This window comes from Danio aesculapii, chromosome 12 (genome assembly GCF_903798145.1).
Source record: "Danio aesculapii chromosome 12, fDanAes4.1, whole genome shotgun sequence".
Taxonomy (NCBI): Eukaryota; Metazoa; Chordata; class Actinopteri; order Cypriniformes; family Danionidae; genus Danio; species Danio aesculapii.
The window spans coordinates 28,389,680-28,408,088 of record NC_079446.1 but is presented as its reverse complement, the minus strand read 5'-3'; the positions used below and the strand labels follow the sequence as shown (position 1 = coordinate 28,408,088).

The 18,409-nt window shown below is 36.4% G+C and overlaps 1 protein-coding gene across 2 annotated transcripts in view; it reads left to right on the top strand.

The window, feature by feature from the left end:
* Positions 1-18,409, top strand: part of zeb1b (zinc finger E-box binding homeobox 1b) — a 104,740-nt gene that overhangs the window by 51,345 nt on the left and 34,986 nt on the right. The window lies entirely within an intron of this gene.

Genomic DNA, 18,409 nt, shown 5'->3' with positions numbered 1-18,409 from the left:
ATAAATAGACAATAAGAAGGTTGATGTGTTTACATGCGGAGCGAAATCGGCAGTAAAGACAAAAATCTAGCTGTACTTTGATGATCTTACTCTGATTAAAAAAAAAGGGGGACCATGTAAATCAGACCATGTGAATCCTTGGCTTCTAAAGCATAATCAATTGTCTCAATTAGGCATGGGTTGGTATACGATTACAACGATATGATTACCTTGGATAAAAATATCACGGTTTTACAGTATAATGGTATTGGTATTGTGAAAACAACAACTTTTCCCCTTCACATTAAGCACAGTATATTTTATTTTAAGAAACATTTCAAATATTTTGGAATAGTAAATACGTCAGGCTAAATAATTTAAATAAATCATTGACTTCTGCTGTCTTCATTAGTTTCAAAAACAACTTGAAAAGGCAACTTTGGGTTTTTTTTCTGTGGATATAAAGTACGCCACTGCACTGTTCAGCTTCAGAGCATGCTTGGATGCATGTGCAAAAGCTATTTGTTTTTCAAATGTTTCCAGAATAGTGAGAGAATATGTTGCCCTAAAAAACTAAAACAAACTGTTGAAAAAAATAAAAATAAAAACATGCATATACCGTAGAAATGTTTTTATCTAAATGAGGGTAAATCTTGAAACCAGTTATCGTCCAATGCCTATAGTCTCAATATGTCTCAAAATTGGCTTGAATATGAACACTTTTGGAAAACAATTCAGCCAATCAAATTAGAGCTCTGTAACTAAAATGTTCAATAAAAGTCAACAAGGTGAAGAAAATAAAAAAGCATTCACAGATGTTTCTGTTTGTTTCATCTCTAAGGTGTGCCAGCAAAACCAAAACTGCCTTAGGGTCTGCTTCAAAAGCTTTCAATTCTCTCCTTTCCTTTCGTTCACTTTGCACTTAAGGGGGAATCAGGGACAAAATCAGTCACTAAACACACACACACAAACTCCTCTGCACAACATTGCGTCACACCCTCCCATTGTGTTTATTAAAAGCTGCATATGTGAGTTTCCTGAAGTGTCAAAAGATCCGCAAAAGTTTAAAGGACAAACGCGCGCACACACATTCACCTTGTCCTAAAATGTACTCCACTATCTTTCAAAAGTGTCTTGTGTGCTTGTGTTTGCTGGGGACTATCACAGGAAGGGTTGTGTTCAGGGTCACATTGACTAATAGAATTAGGTCAGTGTGGGTTGTTCAATACAAACGCTGCTCTCTTATGATTCTATAGAAAAAATATTTATTCCGGGTGTCGTATTAAAACAAATAACGAGCGAGTTGTGTGTGCACTTGTGTAGGTCAGAGATGCCATTAGTAAAGGTGAGAGGAAATTAGAGATCCGTGTTGTTTTACATTGAGCGATTTGTCAGTGAGCACATTGATTTCTGTCGGCGTACATCTTTCTCTTTCTCTCTGACAAACACACACACACACACACACACACACACACACACACACACAAGTCACAGACAAAGAGAAGCTTCAATATGTCAATATGTCTGTCCCTGGTGACATCATCTATCTGTCAGGTCAGCCATTTTATCAATTTTTCAGTAAAAGACACGGCTTTCTTCATACGCATTCATGGATGTATTATGTACAATTCAGTGTTGTAAGCTACTTCTAAAGAAAAAACTTGATGTTTGTAATTTTGCTCCTTTTTTAAAATGGGAAATGCCCACTTTTCACAATCCAATCAGTTATTCATTCAATCCTTTTTGGATTAGTCCCTTTATTAATCAGGGGTCACCACAGCGGAATGAACCGCCAACTATTCTAGCATATGTTTTACGCAGCGGATGCCCTTCCAGCTGCAACCTAGTACTGGGAAACACCCATACACTCAAATTCACACATGCATTACAGCCAGTTTAGTTCATTCAATTCACTTAGACCACATGTCTTTGGACTGTGGGGGAAACCAGAGCACCTACAGGAAACCCACATAACATGGGTAGAACATGTAAAGTCCACACAGAAATGCCAACTGGCCCAGACGAATTCAACCAGGGACATTCTTGCTCAGAGGCGAATGTACTAACCACTATGCCACCATACCGCCTTAACTGAAATATGTATAATTATTTTTATATTTGACAGAAATAATGGTTTAATATATATTTCTAATGATTTTGTTCTTACAAAAGGAAGTTAATAAAAAGATTTGGCATTTCACCACTATAATGTCCAGTAATTCCATATTTTACAAAATTAGAAAATGTAAAAATGTTAAAAATATGGCACATCATATTCTATAGAGAAAATATTCTGTAGACAAAACCAGCGACCTTCCTGCTGTGAGGCGACAGTGCTAACCGCTGAGCCACAGTGTCGCCCCACAATCGAATCAATAGTTGATTAACTTAAAAAACATCAACTTTTTTGTCCTGGGCAAAAATGTAAACAATTTTTTTACAGTCCAATCTAATCTGAAATCCTCATCCAAAAATAAAGTTAATACATCCACAAAGTTTGTTGTGACAATTTAGGTGTGTACTGTTTATATAAATACACAGGTGCATGTATATATTTTAAAAAATGTTTATTTACATTTAGATATAAAATATATGTGTATTTGATACAAGTAATATATCTATTTAAATATCTATGTAACAAAATAGTTTTGCATAGTTGTGTCTTTATGTATGTGTGTGTATTACATAAAGATGATAAATATGCATAATGCAAAATAGGCTCATTCTGAAAACGTAGCCCTATATACATTACTGGAGATCGTGAATTATGGTAGCCAGAAATACATATGGCTGCATTTTTGTCTTTAAAACAAACGATATGGGGCAGTATGACACCGTTCCTTTTCACGCTTACCAGCTGACACGCTTACCACGCTTACCGCCGTGTGGACGGCTTTCCCACTGTTACCAGTTTGTCTAGTTAGCTTGCCATGTACGTTGACGGACTTGAGATGCAGACAGGAGTTGAACAATGGGTTTCAAGTCCAGGGAAGAACGGTTCCAGAAAGTGGACAAAAACAACAAAAGCCAAAACATGAACTAAAGTTGATCAGTAGATCGGTCAGTCAGTCAGTCGGTCAGTCAGTCGGTCAGTCAGTCGACAGCGACCTCTGGTGGATTTACGCGAGAACAGCAGCCGTGAATGGCATTCGCAAAAGAAGTTTGAGATCTGTGAAAGCGTACATAGCGGTCTCTGGTGAATTTGCAAAAACAAAAACTGCAAAAAAAAGTAGCTCCTGGGACGTATTTGGCGCTCTCCAGAAATGTACATGGAGGTACTTTTTCAGAATGAGCCTGGGATTGATATAGCACACACACATTTATTATGTTAAAACAAACTTTTATTTTGGATGCGATTAATCTTTGCCCAGCACTACTTTTCTTCATGTTCAATATCATGGAAATACAGTACAATATGTCACATATAAGGAAAAAAACAACGGTGGTGTTGTTCAATGTTGACTGTAAATAGCGCTGCACGTGTGTAACTGTAGAAAGGCTGGTAAAATCTTATAATCGCTGATCAAAGTAAAAACAGGACAACTGATCCTTGTCACTTCTTGTAATTAGTGACTACACCGACATCCAGTCACTTTTTTCCCCCTCTCTTCTCTCTGAGTGTCTCAGCGCACACACATACACTCTCTCATGGCTGGTTAGCTTAGATATATCTCGGCTGGCCGTGATTGTGTAAGTGATTGCCATCCTGCCCGTTTAGTAGTGTGTAATGGAGCAGCACTGGATGGATCAGTGAGCTCCAGGAGGACGGGGGGCTCAACCCCACCTCACTGCCCGTGAACAAGACACCCTTCTGGGACTTGGTCAAACCATAGCAGAGCTTAAAGTATCTTTCAGATTACACTTGTTACAAGGAGTTTTGTTTGTTGGGAAATGAAAATGTTCAAAAGTTTAAAGTTTTGTTTTGGAAGAGGAATCGAGGCTCCATTAATAAAAAAAAAATACAGAAACAAAATGGTAATGCTGTGAAATAAAATAAAAACAATTGTGAAAATTGTGTAAAAACAATTGAAATGAGGTATTTTTATATTAATAATATATTTTAAAGAGCAACTAATGACAAAGCTGATTTTTTAGCAGCCATGACTACAGTCTACAGTGTCCATCAGAGATCATTTTAATATGCTGATTTGATGCTCCAAGATTTATTATTATTTTTATTATTATTATTATTGTTGTTGTTGTTGTTGTTGTTGTTGTTATTATTATCTATAGGGTTCTTTGACTAATAGAAAGTTAAAAAATAAAAATAAAAACAGCATTTATTTAAAATATTTTGTAACGTATACTTTGCTAAAGCAATTGCTATCTTTTTTAGTCAGTTTAAAGGCAAGTAAATATTTTTTGTTGGTCCACACACTGTCTTTGTGATCCAGTATCTACCATAAGTGTTTGCAGGAGTTTCTTATTCATTAGCAATGGGATATACTTAAAAACAGTTGTATTTTGGCATGAAATTAGGCTGATATTTATGTATTAATAAATTAGTAGAACTTCTAAAAAGTATACCCATGCCTTAATGTCATTTTACTTTCATTTTACTTGTGTGTTGATTCTGTTACTGAGAGTTAAAGGGATAGTTTAACCACTACTGAAAATTCTGTCATCCTTTACTCATCGGTCATTTGTCACAACCGCATTTGAGTTTCTTTTTTCTGGTGAATACAAAAGATGTTTGAAAATGTTGGAAAATATATAGCAACTGACTTCCATAGTATTTGTTTGGTTTCTAAAAACAATTCAAGATATTTTGTGTTCAAAATGAAACTCAAATGCTTGAAACCACACGAGGTAGAGTAGATAGAGAGTACATTTTCATTTTGGGGTGAACTATGTCTTTAATCACACAGCACATACATTATGTACAGTGCTCAGCATATATGAGTACACCCCTCACAAGTCTATCTTTTAAATTCATATTTTTAATAGTAAGCTCTACAATATTATATTTGTGCATATACATTCGATTAGTCAGTACTGAAGTCAAATCTGGAGCTTATCTAACAAGATAACTTACTACAACGGTCCAAAAACTAGTACAGCCAAATATATATGTTATAGAAAAATATTAAATACAAATTTTAAAAAAGAGGAAAAATAAGCAAAAAGAAGCTAAATTTTTTTTTATTTTGTTGAAATTTTGAAGGTTGTAATTCATTTTTCGATATTTTGCTTGAATTCAATTGTATTATCTTTCAATTTCTAAATATGTTTGATGACTAAAATATTATTTTAATAAATATATCTGTTGAATAAATCTGTTTTGCCTAAATGCACCAAAATACATTGTCTATATTCACTGAGAAATGGATACAAATATTCACTTAAAATGGGGTGTACTCAATTATGCTGAGCACTGTATATACCGGTATACCAAGATCAAGAGTATTTGCTAAATATTTTAATACTTAAAGAACATACAAAAGACTGAATCTAATTCAGTGCCCTGATATAGTCACGGCAAAATAGTTTTTATTTGTTTTTATTAAGTTTAGTAGTAAGTTACCACTAATAAGATTTCTGAATTCATCATATACTGTTTTTAACCATCTGCCATTCATCAGTCAGAGTCATTTTCAAATCCTTAGCATCGACCAATAACTACTGTCAACAATTGTGCTTTATCAGCCGATAACACCCGTTTACAATGTCATGCTAATTTTTGTTAGCAATTCTCTGTAGCTATTGTTAACATTGAAAACCCCATATACACCAAACTCTAGTGTGACTTATTTTGTAGTCTTTACCAAAGCGAGAGCTACAAGGGCCTGTGAGGCAAACAGAAAGCGAAGTTTGCAGATCCGTGGTGTTTCAGAGTGTGACGTGGGAGAGTTTCTGGGGTTGTTTTGTTGACTCATCCCTCTGCCTCCAGTGGGAGTGTTTTGAGTGTGTGTGTGTGTGTGTGCCTGTGGCATCTCTTCACCTCTGTAAGTGTCAGGCTGTCTGAATGATCAGCTTTATGAGACCTGACCTTTAAATACAAGAGTCTGAGCACCCCCCTCTCTCAGTCTTCCTCTCTCTGAGCATGTGTGACAGGATCTGCCTCAGGCGAACCCGCCGTCCAGATGAATATGGACTTTGACGGCGATGCTTTGTCTTTTCAAGTCATTAACAGTTTTTTCACCGCCGTTTATACTCACAGCTCAATCTCTCACAGATCAAATGCTGCTGAATGCTGTTGTTTTAACTATTTTAGGTTGGAAAGAGCAGGGAGGGCTTATCTGTCTCCCCCTCCCCCCTTCCGGAGCGCCCCTTTAACAAGAATAGTCATCCTTACTGCACACTTCACCTGTTCCCACAATCCAACAGCTGAGACTGCGAGTGGGCCTCCTGTTGGGCCGGACCTCAGACCGGTTTAATCCGGTTTAAGGTGTTTTTACTCTGAATGTGCTGCATTAAAGAATGAAATAAATATACCAGTCATCAGCCAATCAAAATGCAGTGTTTCACTAATGTCATCATTGCGGTTATCCGTTTGTTAAGTGTGATGTAATGCAAAGTGGCTTCCAGGACCTAGCGCTCTATCAAACTCAATGGGGAGACTCAACAAAAGGTCATTAATGTTTTGATAAATTGTTAAAATATTGATGTCTGTGATGTCCTGAGACACTACGATTTTATATAAAATTAACTTCAATGTGTGATATGACTAAAATCATAAACAAATATTTTCTCAATTCAAATGAGTTGCAGCTTGGACCTGGAAACATGTCACCGATATGTCACAACTTAACAAGCAGATTTTCACACAGTATTTGATATGAAGCTGAAATGAGCTCAAATCTAATTTTTCGATTAAATACTTAAACTTAATGTTGTGACAGCTCCAGGGCTCTCTCCCAGGATAAATAAATAAATAAATAAATATTTTTTTTTTTATTTGTCTAACGTAAATCTAAGCATCATATTAGCTAATCATATAATCATCATATTTCCCTTTTAAAGAGAACAAATGTAGTAAAAGGCAGCTGAACCTCTGTCTGAAAGGCACTTTTGATCAACTATATTATACTGTAAACTTGTTTGGTATTTTTCGTTTGTATTTTTTTCTCTTTGTATGGAATATACACATTTCTACTCCAAAGTATGAAGCTGACAGTTTTGGTCACATAATACAGGGTGCTTTCAACTAGGTGTGCTGCACAGCATGCAAGTCACTCCCAATATGCACGCAAGAAAAGAAATAATGAACTTGCATGCACAAAAGACACAGTATGTGAATGGCCCTTAGTTAATAGCCTCAGCCATAGTTAATCGAGTGTGTGTGTGTATTTGCCTTGGTGTACAAGTTTGGAACTTTAAACTTGCACACAGTTGACATCACTTTTAGTTGCAGCAGTTGTTCCAGGCAGAAACTCTGTGTTGAGAAGCCTTTGCGATTAATTAACCGCGACAAATTAAAGCACGAGTGAAAGTGAAATTGGTTAATCGTTGCATCTTTAATACAAAAAAGCTAAAATTAATATATAAATACCCCTAAAAACAATTATAAAAAAATTATAATAAATAATAATTTAAATACAAAAAAAAAAACACAAAAATACTTCAAATAAAGAGAAATATAAAAATAATTTCAAAGCATTAAATAAAACTAAAATTGAACCATCAAAAAGGAAAAGAAATTTTAAAATTAAGGACAAAAAAGCACATCAAAATTCCAAAATATTTTAATTTAACTTTTAGTTTTGCTTAAAAACAACAACAACAACAACAACAACAACAACAACAACATTAAATTATTAAAAGTGAAACTAAAATGTAAACAACTACTATTAATAACAACAACAGCAATTATTCCAACTAAAATCATAAAAATGCTAATACAAAAAGCTAAGAAAAAGTGTAACTGTGACTATACACTGACCATTCACTCTTTGAATCAAAACTCTAATATGATTCTTTCAAGTTCTGTTCAATCAAGCATTCATCATCTTTGTCTGACTCAACCGATGTGCTATTTGGGAAATGCCCTGCATAAACACACACACACACTGACAGATATACTCTTAAAATGACTAATGGTGTCTGAGTCACTCCGTGTGTGTTGGTTTGGATGCGTGCAGAAATAAGTGTATCAGTGTGTGCTGCTCAGTGGTTTGGTCGTGCTGGTCAGTCAAGCAGACTGCAGTTCAATGTTTCGTCTAGACGCTACTGGCTCATTCACTCGTTCTTTTATTGATCATTTCATAGATTAAAACTTTTGGACAGTGTTTGTGTCCAAGAGAGTGAGCAGACACTATTACATGTCTGGAAAAACCACCAAACAGGGAAGCCTGTTCCCAGAGGAACGTTTTATTGCTCAGAGGTTGTTCTTTTATAGCGCAAGAGAATTAATCGTGTTCACAGTTGTGCTTCATTGAAGTATCAAGTACCTCTGTGTCATCAAGATCCACAAAGGATTTTCCTTAAGTGAAAGAAAAATAATTTTAAAAAGCACAGATCCTTTGGTTTTGGACAAATTTGATATACATTCACAGGCCACTTTATTAGGTACACCTTACTTGTACCAGGATGGACCCCCTTTTGACAGAACTGCCTTTATCCTTCGTGGATTCAACAAGGTACTGTAAATATTCCGCAGAGATTTTGGTCCATATTGACATGATAGCATCATGGAGTTGCTGCAGATTTGTCAGCCGCACATCCATGATGCGAATCTCCAGTTCCACCACATCCCTAAGGTGCTCTAATGGATTGAGTACTGGTGACTGTGGAGGCCATTTGAGTACAGTGAACTCATTGTCATGTTCAAGAAACCAGTCTGAGATGATTTATGACATTGAGTTGCTGCCATGATGCCGATTAGAAATTTACATTAACAAGCAGTTGGACCGGTGTACCTAATAAAGTGGCCAGTCAGTGTATAGCACGTTACAGTATTGCATTTGCTTGATTTATAATGTCATGAGTAGTTTCGGACAGTATTCTGTTTTTACAGTTCATTAAATCTGATAATAAGTTTCAACATTTGAAAGTCTATTATTCACAATGTAATAGTATCTGCTTTTTACATAATTATTTTGCCACTTGATTATATTTTAGCTACCAGGCTCTTTTTATATTTCCATTTTAAATTTCAGATGCTTAAAGATCTGATTTGTGAGTCATTGACTACGTTTACATGAACATCAGTAATCAAATTTTCGCCTTAATCTGAATAAGACAATTATATGTGTTGGAAAGTGCACCTTCCAAGCTTTATGCAGGTATGTCTCTCATGTGTATCTCTCATGATCTCGTGGAGATGTATGCGTGGACGATTGTAGTAACAAACCCACGTGGGCATGGCTGCATTAAAAATAATGAGCTCAGACTGAGAAACTAGACACAGTGTTGGTTTCATACTGATTACTTTATCAAACAATATTTGTTTTCAACATGCACTCACTGCATTTAAAAGTAGACACTTCAAGCTTTCTATAGATATGCGTCTCATGTTTTGTTGGTGTTGTGATTTGTTGGTGTTGTGTTTTGTTTGTGTTGTTGGTGTTTACACATTGAAAACTAGACACCTAACAGATTCGATTGATGTATTGCTCTTATCTGTACGATCAAAACTGAAAGTGTAATTTAAGTTCTTTTCTGCGTTATGTTTTTGAGTGTTCCTTTGAGTGATCCCGTTTTACATTATGTTACAGAGCATAATTCCATTAACGTCACTGCATTTCGGATATGCGGATAAAAAAAAAAACAGTTGATGGAAATGCAGGAAAGATGTGCATAAAATTTTGAAAATCTACATAAAAAACATGCGCATTGAGTAGGATAAACTATTTATTTGATAAGAAAAGATGCGCATAAACTACGATGGAAACACTTTGACCGAACAAAATTCCAGCATGCGCATTAAAAAAGGTCATGTGATTTTGTTATAAGAGATACAAACCAGCAGGCTGAGCACACTGTAAACCATCTGAAATGTTGTTTTGGTCATTCTAAAACGCCTTAACCATCTCAGTATTAGTGTTATTATATTATTAATGACCTCCAGAATCAAAAGCGTCTGTGCTCCGCGTCTCACGCCTTCAAACACCACCGCGCGTTCACTGCGTGTCAGGATTGTCTTCTGAGGTGCAAGTCATTTATTAAATGAACAAAAGATTCACACAGCTTCTCTTATCGCAGCAAATTCCATTTTTACTGTTGATATGTGGCGCCAGATAATCAGGAAGTAACGATTATGTTCGCTTTGATTCGCTGGATGGAAATGCAGCTTTTTTCGCACATCTTTTATGCGATAATCATAGGCGGAGTGTGTGTAAGGCTGGGGAAGGCTTAGCCTGGCCAGAGACCACGGAGACAGCAGCAAAGAAAAAAACTGCATTGAAAACATGTAACGGGTGTAAGGCGGAATATGAATGTAATTTAATGTTAATGATTAACAGAACACTTTAGTTATTGTAAGTTTGTCAATCAAATTCAAAGTCCCCCTCAACACAAAATAGAACTGTCCAACTTTGCACTGATGAGCGCTGTTTTTGACTGGAGTTTGCAGCATCTCTGAAAACAAAATAGAAAGTGCTGGCCAGCAGACGCTTCTGATTTGCTGGTCAAGGACGTAAGAAATAAAATGACAAATGAGTATTACGGTAGAGGTATAATAACATACTATTCTGGTGTAACTTGTTTTCAGTATTAAATGAAATGCCTTATTTTGGTTGTTTCATTGTAACGTAGTATTCTAGCCTAGTGTAGTAATCTTGTTTTGCATTTTAATTCTGCTGTGTTTTCTACAGGGGTGATGGGAAGTCAAGATTTTAAATTGTTTTAATTTGTATTTTGAATAATATGAATCTTGTTTAAACAAACAATTGCTCAGACTAGCTAATGGCTACTAGATCACCTTTACTCTGCAATGGTTGCCTTTAATTTAATAGAGCCTATAAGTTTACCACAGCCCGTGATAACGCAAATAAACAGCTACAGTAGTTTATGTTGTCATATTTTCATTGTCTTTTTTTTTTGTTGTTTCTAGCTTAATAAAGAAAAATAAGTTCAGTATCCCAATTTATTAAATTTATTGTTGAATTACAAGTTCAGTTTTCGATTGGCCTCATGGCAAAGTGAATGATTTTGGATTCTTGACACATTTTTGCAATTGATTTATTTTTGCAAAAGGGTTGGACATTCAAAAATGCCACTTGTTAAATCAATTGGTATATTACCAGAGATCATAAATATAAGAAACAAGCTATTATACAGTTTAAGAGTCCATTCTATTTAGGTCCACTCATTTAAAAACTTCTGGCCCCTGGCTGCATATCGAAAGTGACTATAATAATTAAATGAATCTAATAAAATAATTTAATGTGCGTGTTGAATATAAGACGTTTGATAGGCGGTGCTTTTGTGGAAACCTCTTCTTGGTTGGTTGCAAATCTTTTTAAATGCATTAAAGGGCAGCGCATATCTTAGCCTTACCCTGGAGTTTGTTCACCCTCCGCCTATGGCGATAATCCAGTTTTGCGCATAACGTTAATTCACATTTTTGGATGGAAACATAGCTACTGACTCAATAGGTGCAGAGAATAGTGTCAAAACAGCAGTATGTGTATAGACTATCCTGTCGCAAAATGTGCCAAAAATCCTACATAACGGTAATAGTTTGATTGCGGTGTTTACATGTCTGTGCTTCACTTCAATAATGCGACTAAAATCGGCATACTTAACATGTCTTCGATTTCAGTTTAGTTCGATTATGACCTTAATCGAATTCAATTAATCAGAAATCGCTGTTTACATGGTAGACTCTTAATCGGAGTACTGTCTTAATTGCATTAAATTGGATTATTGGTGTCCATGTAAACGTAGTCATTTTATTATTTTTATTTTAGTTATATTTGGTTTTCATTTCTGATTATTTTATTTTAGGTTTCATTGTTGTCAGTCTAAGGAATCACTACCTGCAGAATGTTACAACACCAATCGACCACTATATATATATAGTATGTCATATATTACATCTGTGGTATTTGAGTGGGAGAGAGAAATCCCCATTTCCTGTTGACACAGGTGTGTGGTAATGTCTCTGTGTTCTCATACAACAGTTTGGTGCTTTCTTTATTGTCAGTGTTCATTTTAGCATGGGTTACTCTGACAACGGGACTTTCCAATCCTAAGCAAAGTGTGGTATGTTAGCATCTAAATCCAGCGTGTGCTGACCATGAGCGGCACTGAACCTCTGTCTGAATGAGGACAGAAGAGGTTGATCTAATGGAGGAACGAGTGAGAGGGGAGAAAGAGAGAGAGAAGGTAGTGAAACTGAACGAATAAAGGTTCAGGTTAGTGAACCATATCTGCAGGTACAGGACTGACTGACTACCCAGTGGGCACAACAGATGTTTCCTCTTTATATCTACAGAACAGTAAAGCACAATCACACATGACCAGACACAAAGTCTAGCAGCAATCAGACACCAAACAGGCTCTGATAACACACAAGTGCCACAACATACCTCCCATACTTTCACTAACAGGTAATGAATGCACTGCTGTGCCATACTAATCTACAAGTTTCTCTCATTTGCTTATAATAAAGCTTACATTCACTATTTTTATCCTTTAAAGCTCATCTTTGATAGCCAAATTGCATCATTTTCAGAGAGAAAAAAACATTTAACTAATTCATTCATGCTTAAAAATGGCCATTACCTCATTTAGTATACAGTATGCATACATTTGAATATTCTAATTAGACCCGCCTCCATTCATTCTCACCAGCTCTGACATGCTCCATTTTCACTTATTCAGCAGTAGTAGTAAACACCACACAAAGGCAAGTGTCAACTTTTGATTAATTCAGATTAATTGACTGTGTTATCAAACTGGTAATAATAGGTTGCTAATGTTGCTCAAACCATGTGGGCATTCAACTCAGACAGTTATCTTGTAAAGGACACATTATACTTTGTTTTATTATTACATACAGAGATGGTACGGGAGTACTTGACAACCAAAACAAAAATGGTGGAAATTGCCAACTACTGGCCAGGCATGAATAAAGCAGTTTGTAGTTTATGTACAAGATAGTTTTGGCAAAAATTTCATCTGTATGCAAAAACTTTTCATAACTGTTGTATGAACATGCTAAATCTCCAATGAGCTTCTATGCTTTTCTTAGCTTTATTGATTTGAAAAGCCCCAACCAATAAATGGGATTGGTTTTATGTTTATGAAATATATATTTTTTTGAAACTTTGTTTTATAGACTGCAATTTTATGGAAAATAATTCTGTTTGTTTCTCAACCATGCTCCTGGAGGACCACCAACTCTGCACATTTTCCATAGCTGCGTCCCAAAGGGCACGCTATACACTATGCTCTTATCCACTATGTATTTAAACACTCAACAGCATAGTATATGAATGTAGTGTCGTCCCAAATGGAACACTACCCAGCAAACAATTTTGTGTTTAATAGACGTCAAATAGACATCTAAACGTAGACAGCTTGGCTAAAACAAAGCTAAACTTGGGCTGTCAGTGAAAATCTAATTGACATCTAAGAATAGCCTAAAACTAGACCAGTTGTCAAATAGACAGACTTTTTATGTCTGGTCATTCATTTCAGTTTATTTGATGACTAGTCTAGTTTTGGCCTCACTGACAGCCTAACTTTAGCCTTGTTTTAGTTTAGACTTCTATTAGATATAATTTAAAAAATAAATGTTTGCTGGGTCACGTTTTTTTACCAAGCGGAAATTCAAACCATTTTCCAGATGACATTTGTCAGTTGCCAAATTAGTGAAATGAATGACCAAACTACCAAATAATACCTGCCATATAACCTCATTCACCATGGGGAGGCGGTATAATCACTCTCATAGGAGAATGTTGCATTCACAATCCAAAATACAGTAATCCAACGCCCCTTCCACTACGTGAGCAAAGCAGTGTCCGTTGAGTGTGTGAAGTGTCCATCATTTCACACTTCATTTTAACGGTTGAATAAGTGCGTCAACGGGGTATTTAAAGTACACTTATTCTTTTTAGAGTTTTCAGTGTGAACGCAATACTTACACTATTCATACTACAAAATGGTGTAGAATAGTGTATAAGTATGCGATTTGGGACACACATCATGTGTCCTTAACCAAACACACCTGATTTAGATCAACAGCCAATTAGCAGAGACTGAAAGACCTGTAATGGATGTGACAGACAAAGGAGACATCCAAAACATGCAGTGTTGGTGGTCCTCCAGGAACATGGTTGAGAAACACTGCTCTAGAGTAATTTTTACACAGCCAATTTAAGGCAGCTATATAGCATTCAACGGTTTGTGTAAATACACATTTTTGAAACTTTATACCACTTCAGGTTTGGTTTCTGTGCCACCTTTGCTGTGTAAATATGCTTCAAATTGATGTTGACTGATGAATTTCCTCATTTCCAGCATGTTAAACATGTAAACACATTTAAAAACTAGATTTTGCCCACAGGTAATTTTTTTAATGAATTTTCTGCGAGTCAGCACATATGAGAGAGAGTGAGTTAAGCTTGTGAATGAGGTCGGTCTCACCTCAAACAAACACGTTAAAGTAAGCGCTGACAAAGTGAAGCTGCACACACTGTTATCATAGCACAGGTATGACTGCGCTCTCTGACCTTATTTAGAAGAGCCCAGTTGCGCTGAGCAAGATTAGCTCAAAATACACACTCGCATAGTCTCACATGAAGGCCAGACACACAACATGCATGGTCGGATGAAAGTTCTCAACGTCGCCCTTGCTCAAAAACACACTGTATATTCCTCACTGTGCATTAACACATTAGTATTAACACCCGTAAAAATCAGCAATCATGCTAAGTGTACATTAGCAGTGTGTTTGTGCTTTATGTGAACTCTTCCTCAGTGAATAAAGGAGACAGCCTGTTGCGACTAATTAGCTTCTTAGCATTGGCTGGATAATGATGCACTTGTGAAGTGTCGCTGTTAGCAGGGCAAGTGGCGCCAATGCCATCATTACACAAGTGTGAGCACTGACTCCCAAAGGACAGGAAGTGGGAAGGAAAGCATGGGAGAGCAATGAAATGTGGGAGTGTGAATATTGTATGCTTACGGTACAGTGAACTTGTTATGCAACTCGTTGATGTTGTGGCCTCTAGGTTCAACCATGGTCCTCTTCGAGCAAATAGGCGTGAATATATACTACTCTGAAGTGTCTTTTTGAAAATGATCAGCTGAAAGCACCTAGGGGGCACAGTTTTTAGATTGTTTGTTGTGGTTGTTGGTGATTTGTGTCCCGCCCCCTCTGAACTGTGATTGGAAGATTGTGAAAAAGCTAACAATAGCTAACAGATGCACATCAATTTAGAAAATGCACATAAATAACATATGCACATAACTGAGTAGGATAAACTTTTTATTCGATAAGAAATTAGCATAAACTATGATGGAAACACTTAATGAACAAATTCCAGTATGCGCATTAAAAAAAAAAAAGTCATGTGATTTTGTTATAAGAGATCATGTGGTGATAAAAATGTGTGAATGGGCAAGCTAGCAGGCTGACCACACTGTAAAACATCTGAAATGCTGTTTTGGTCATTCTAAAACACCTTAATCATTTCTGTATTAGTGGTATATTATTATTAATTACCTCCAGAATTTTCAAGAGCATCTGTGCTCTGCGTCTGATGCCTTCAAACAACACCACATGTTCATTGTGTCGACATTGCCTTCTGAGGTGACAATAACTTATTTAAAAAAAAAAAAAAGATTCATGCAGCCTCTACTCTTGATATTTGGCGCCAGTTATTCAGGAAGTGACAATTTAGTTCTCTTTGACTCGTTGGATGGAAACACTGCTTTATTCGCACGTCTTTTATGCAATAATTTAGATTTGCGCCAACATTTAATTCGCATTTTTGGATGGAAACATAGCCATTGATGGCTACAGCATTTTATCAAGCTCTCAGAAGAAAAAAACTGCAGCCGCAGCATTGACCTCAGCATGAAATAGCCTTCAAGTGCCTCATCACATTTTTAAATACAGTATGCGGGACTCCTATTTAAGACAATTTAAAAATAAAAATGCTAGCCTCAAGGACAAAACACTTTGCAATATCAGCTACTAATTGTATCAGCCATTATGTATATTAATTTAAGACTCTGGCTCTTTGATTACTTTTCCACAATTTACACATTTACAAAATTTTCCACAATTTTAGAGTTTCGTAGAATTTCGCAGTATTTAAAGCAGGGGTGTCCAAACTCACTACTGGAGGTCCAGTGATCTGCATATTTCAGTTCCAACCCAGGGTGTCAGCGGGGTCTTAAAAGTATTTGAAAATTGTGAAAATTAAGGCCGTTAAAAGGTATTAAAAAGTCTTAAATCACGTTTTTACAAGGTCTTAAATTTTGTTCAAGCGTTGTCCAAAATGTTTGACTCCAAAAAAGCATGAATAGATTTATTTTCCTCTTAATATTAACAACGGTATGCTCTATCCAAGTGATTAGTTCGGGCCATGTTCCTCTGTCCGGGGGATGTCACATAATTTGCAACAAACGCGGGAAGGTTATGTGACGCTCTCCACATGTAGCAAAACCATAGAGTGAAACAGACGACAAATGGGAAAATTTGCGTACTCCAGGTTGGAGAAAGACGAGTTTAAACAGTGGCTGAAGCCTGTCGCTGAATTCAACCGCATAATTTATTCTTTCAAGCTTTGTTGCTTCCGAGCTTATTGGACTTCTGTTGCATGGTTTTGCTCCATTGATTTATTTAACTACAACTGTTTATTAACAACTGTTTATTAAGTTAAAGGTTTGATACTGATTAGAACTTAAAAATATATTGAAATTACCTTTAGGATTCCTGCATATACCCTACAACCCTAATTAAACACACTAAAACCAGCTAAATCAAGCTCTTTCTAGGTATACTAGAAACTTCCAGGGAAGTGTGTTAAAGGAATTGGAAGCTAAACTATGCAGGACACTGGCCCTCTAGGACTGAGTTTGGACACGCTCTTTTAAAGTGAAGATTTTAGTAAATATAAAAACATTATTATTTTACTGGGATGCTGTTGGTTCAATAATAAAACATCAGCCATGTTCACTTTTAAATGTAGATTTTTATCTGCCTCTAATATGAAACTAATTATCAGCTCATCTGTGTCGGCTAGAACTTTAATATCGGCGTATCCCCCCCGTTTCCCATCTCTCTTCCTCTCTGACATCACGATGCGCATCACATGAATGCTAAACGCTTTGCAAACTGGGCCATGCTGTGCTCCATCTGCCTCTGTTGCCTCGCTCATGTCTCATTGGGAACAGGTCGCCCCCTACAGGCCAGAGCAGAGAGAGCCCAGCCTCTGAAAAACACTCACTGAATGACATGAGCCGCATGTGGAATCCGAGTCTTTCTGCTCACTCCCCAGACGCCCAGAGATGTGTGCGGTGACCGGCTTTTGTTTGATGTAATGGCTCTGTCTTGTTGTGGTTAGTGTGTGTGTGTGTGTGAAAAGAATGCTGGGTGTGGATGTGGTTTGAAGCTTGTGATGCTGCATGTGTGTGTTTGCCCATGGAAAAAAGTTTGTGCGCAATAAAAATAAAATGCTATTCAGTCAGAACGTGTATGGTCCAGAAGGGTTTGCTTTGTTCTTCCAGTTCTGAATTGTTTTTTTTTTTTAGTTTTCGAATACAAGATAAAAACAGAAGTGTGTGTCGGTGTGTATTGAAGCTTTAGTTTATATATAGCCCAGTTCTAGTGCTGGGTGTGTCTTCATTCCTCCAACGCTGCTTCTCTGTGTATTCATACTTTAAACTATCACAAATCCAGCTTTGCATTATGGAATTGTTAGAAATTTTAGCGTTTTTGGCAGAAACATAAGACAGAATCTATTCACTTAACAGGTTTGATATCCCATTAGTAAGGCCAGACAGAATCTGCGGACATTTTTTGCTATTTCTGCGCAGAATTTTGTAAAAAAAAAAAAAAACTGCGTAATCATAAAGATTGATTTTGGGAGTAAGCTGAAAACTTTTATTTAATGTTTACAATGCAAATCCAGTTAGATCCATAAGTCTCTCATATAATATCTCTACTAAAATATGACTTCACAAACTGTATTGTAAATAAATCAAACAAACATTTTCATATTAGTCAATAATATTAGTGAAATGAATTTGAAAACTGAATACATACAAATATACACACATTTACACAAGTAAATACATAGACTAAAAAAAAGGGCTAAAAATCTGCGGAAATCTGTAGCGCATTCAATTCACCTATAGCGCATGTCTTTGGACTGTGGGGGAAACTGGAGCACCCGGAGGAAACCCACGCCAACACGTGGAGAACATGTGATGTTTTATAAACAAATTTCGGGAGGAGCACGCACAAAAGTTTCAATATCAAATACGTCATTGACAATTATTCTATTATCCAATCAGTTCTTGACCA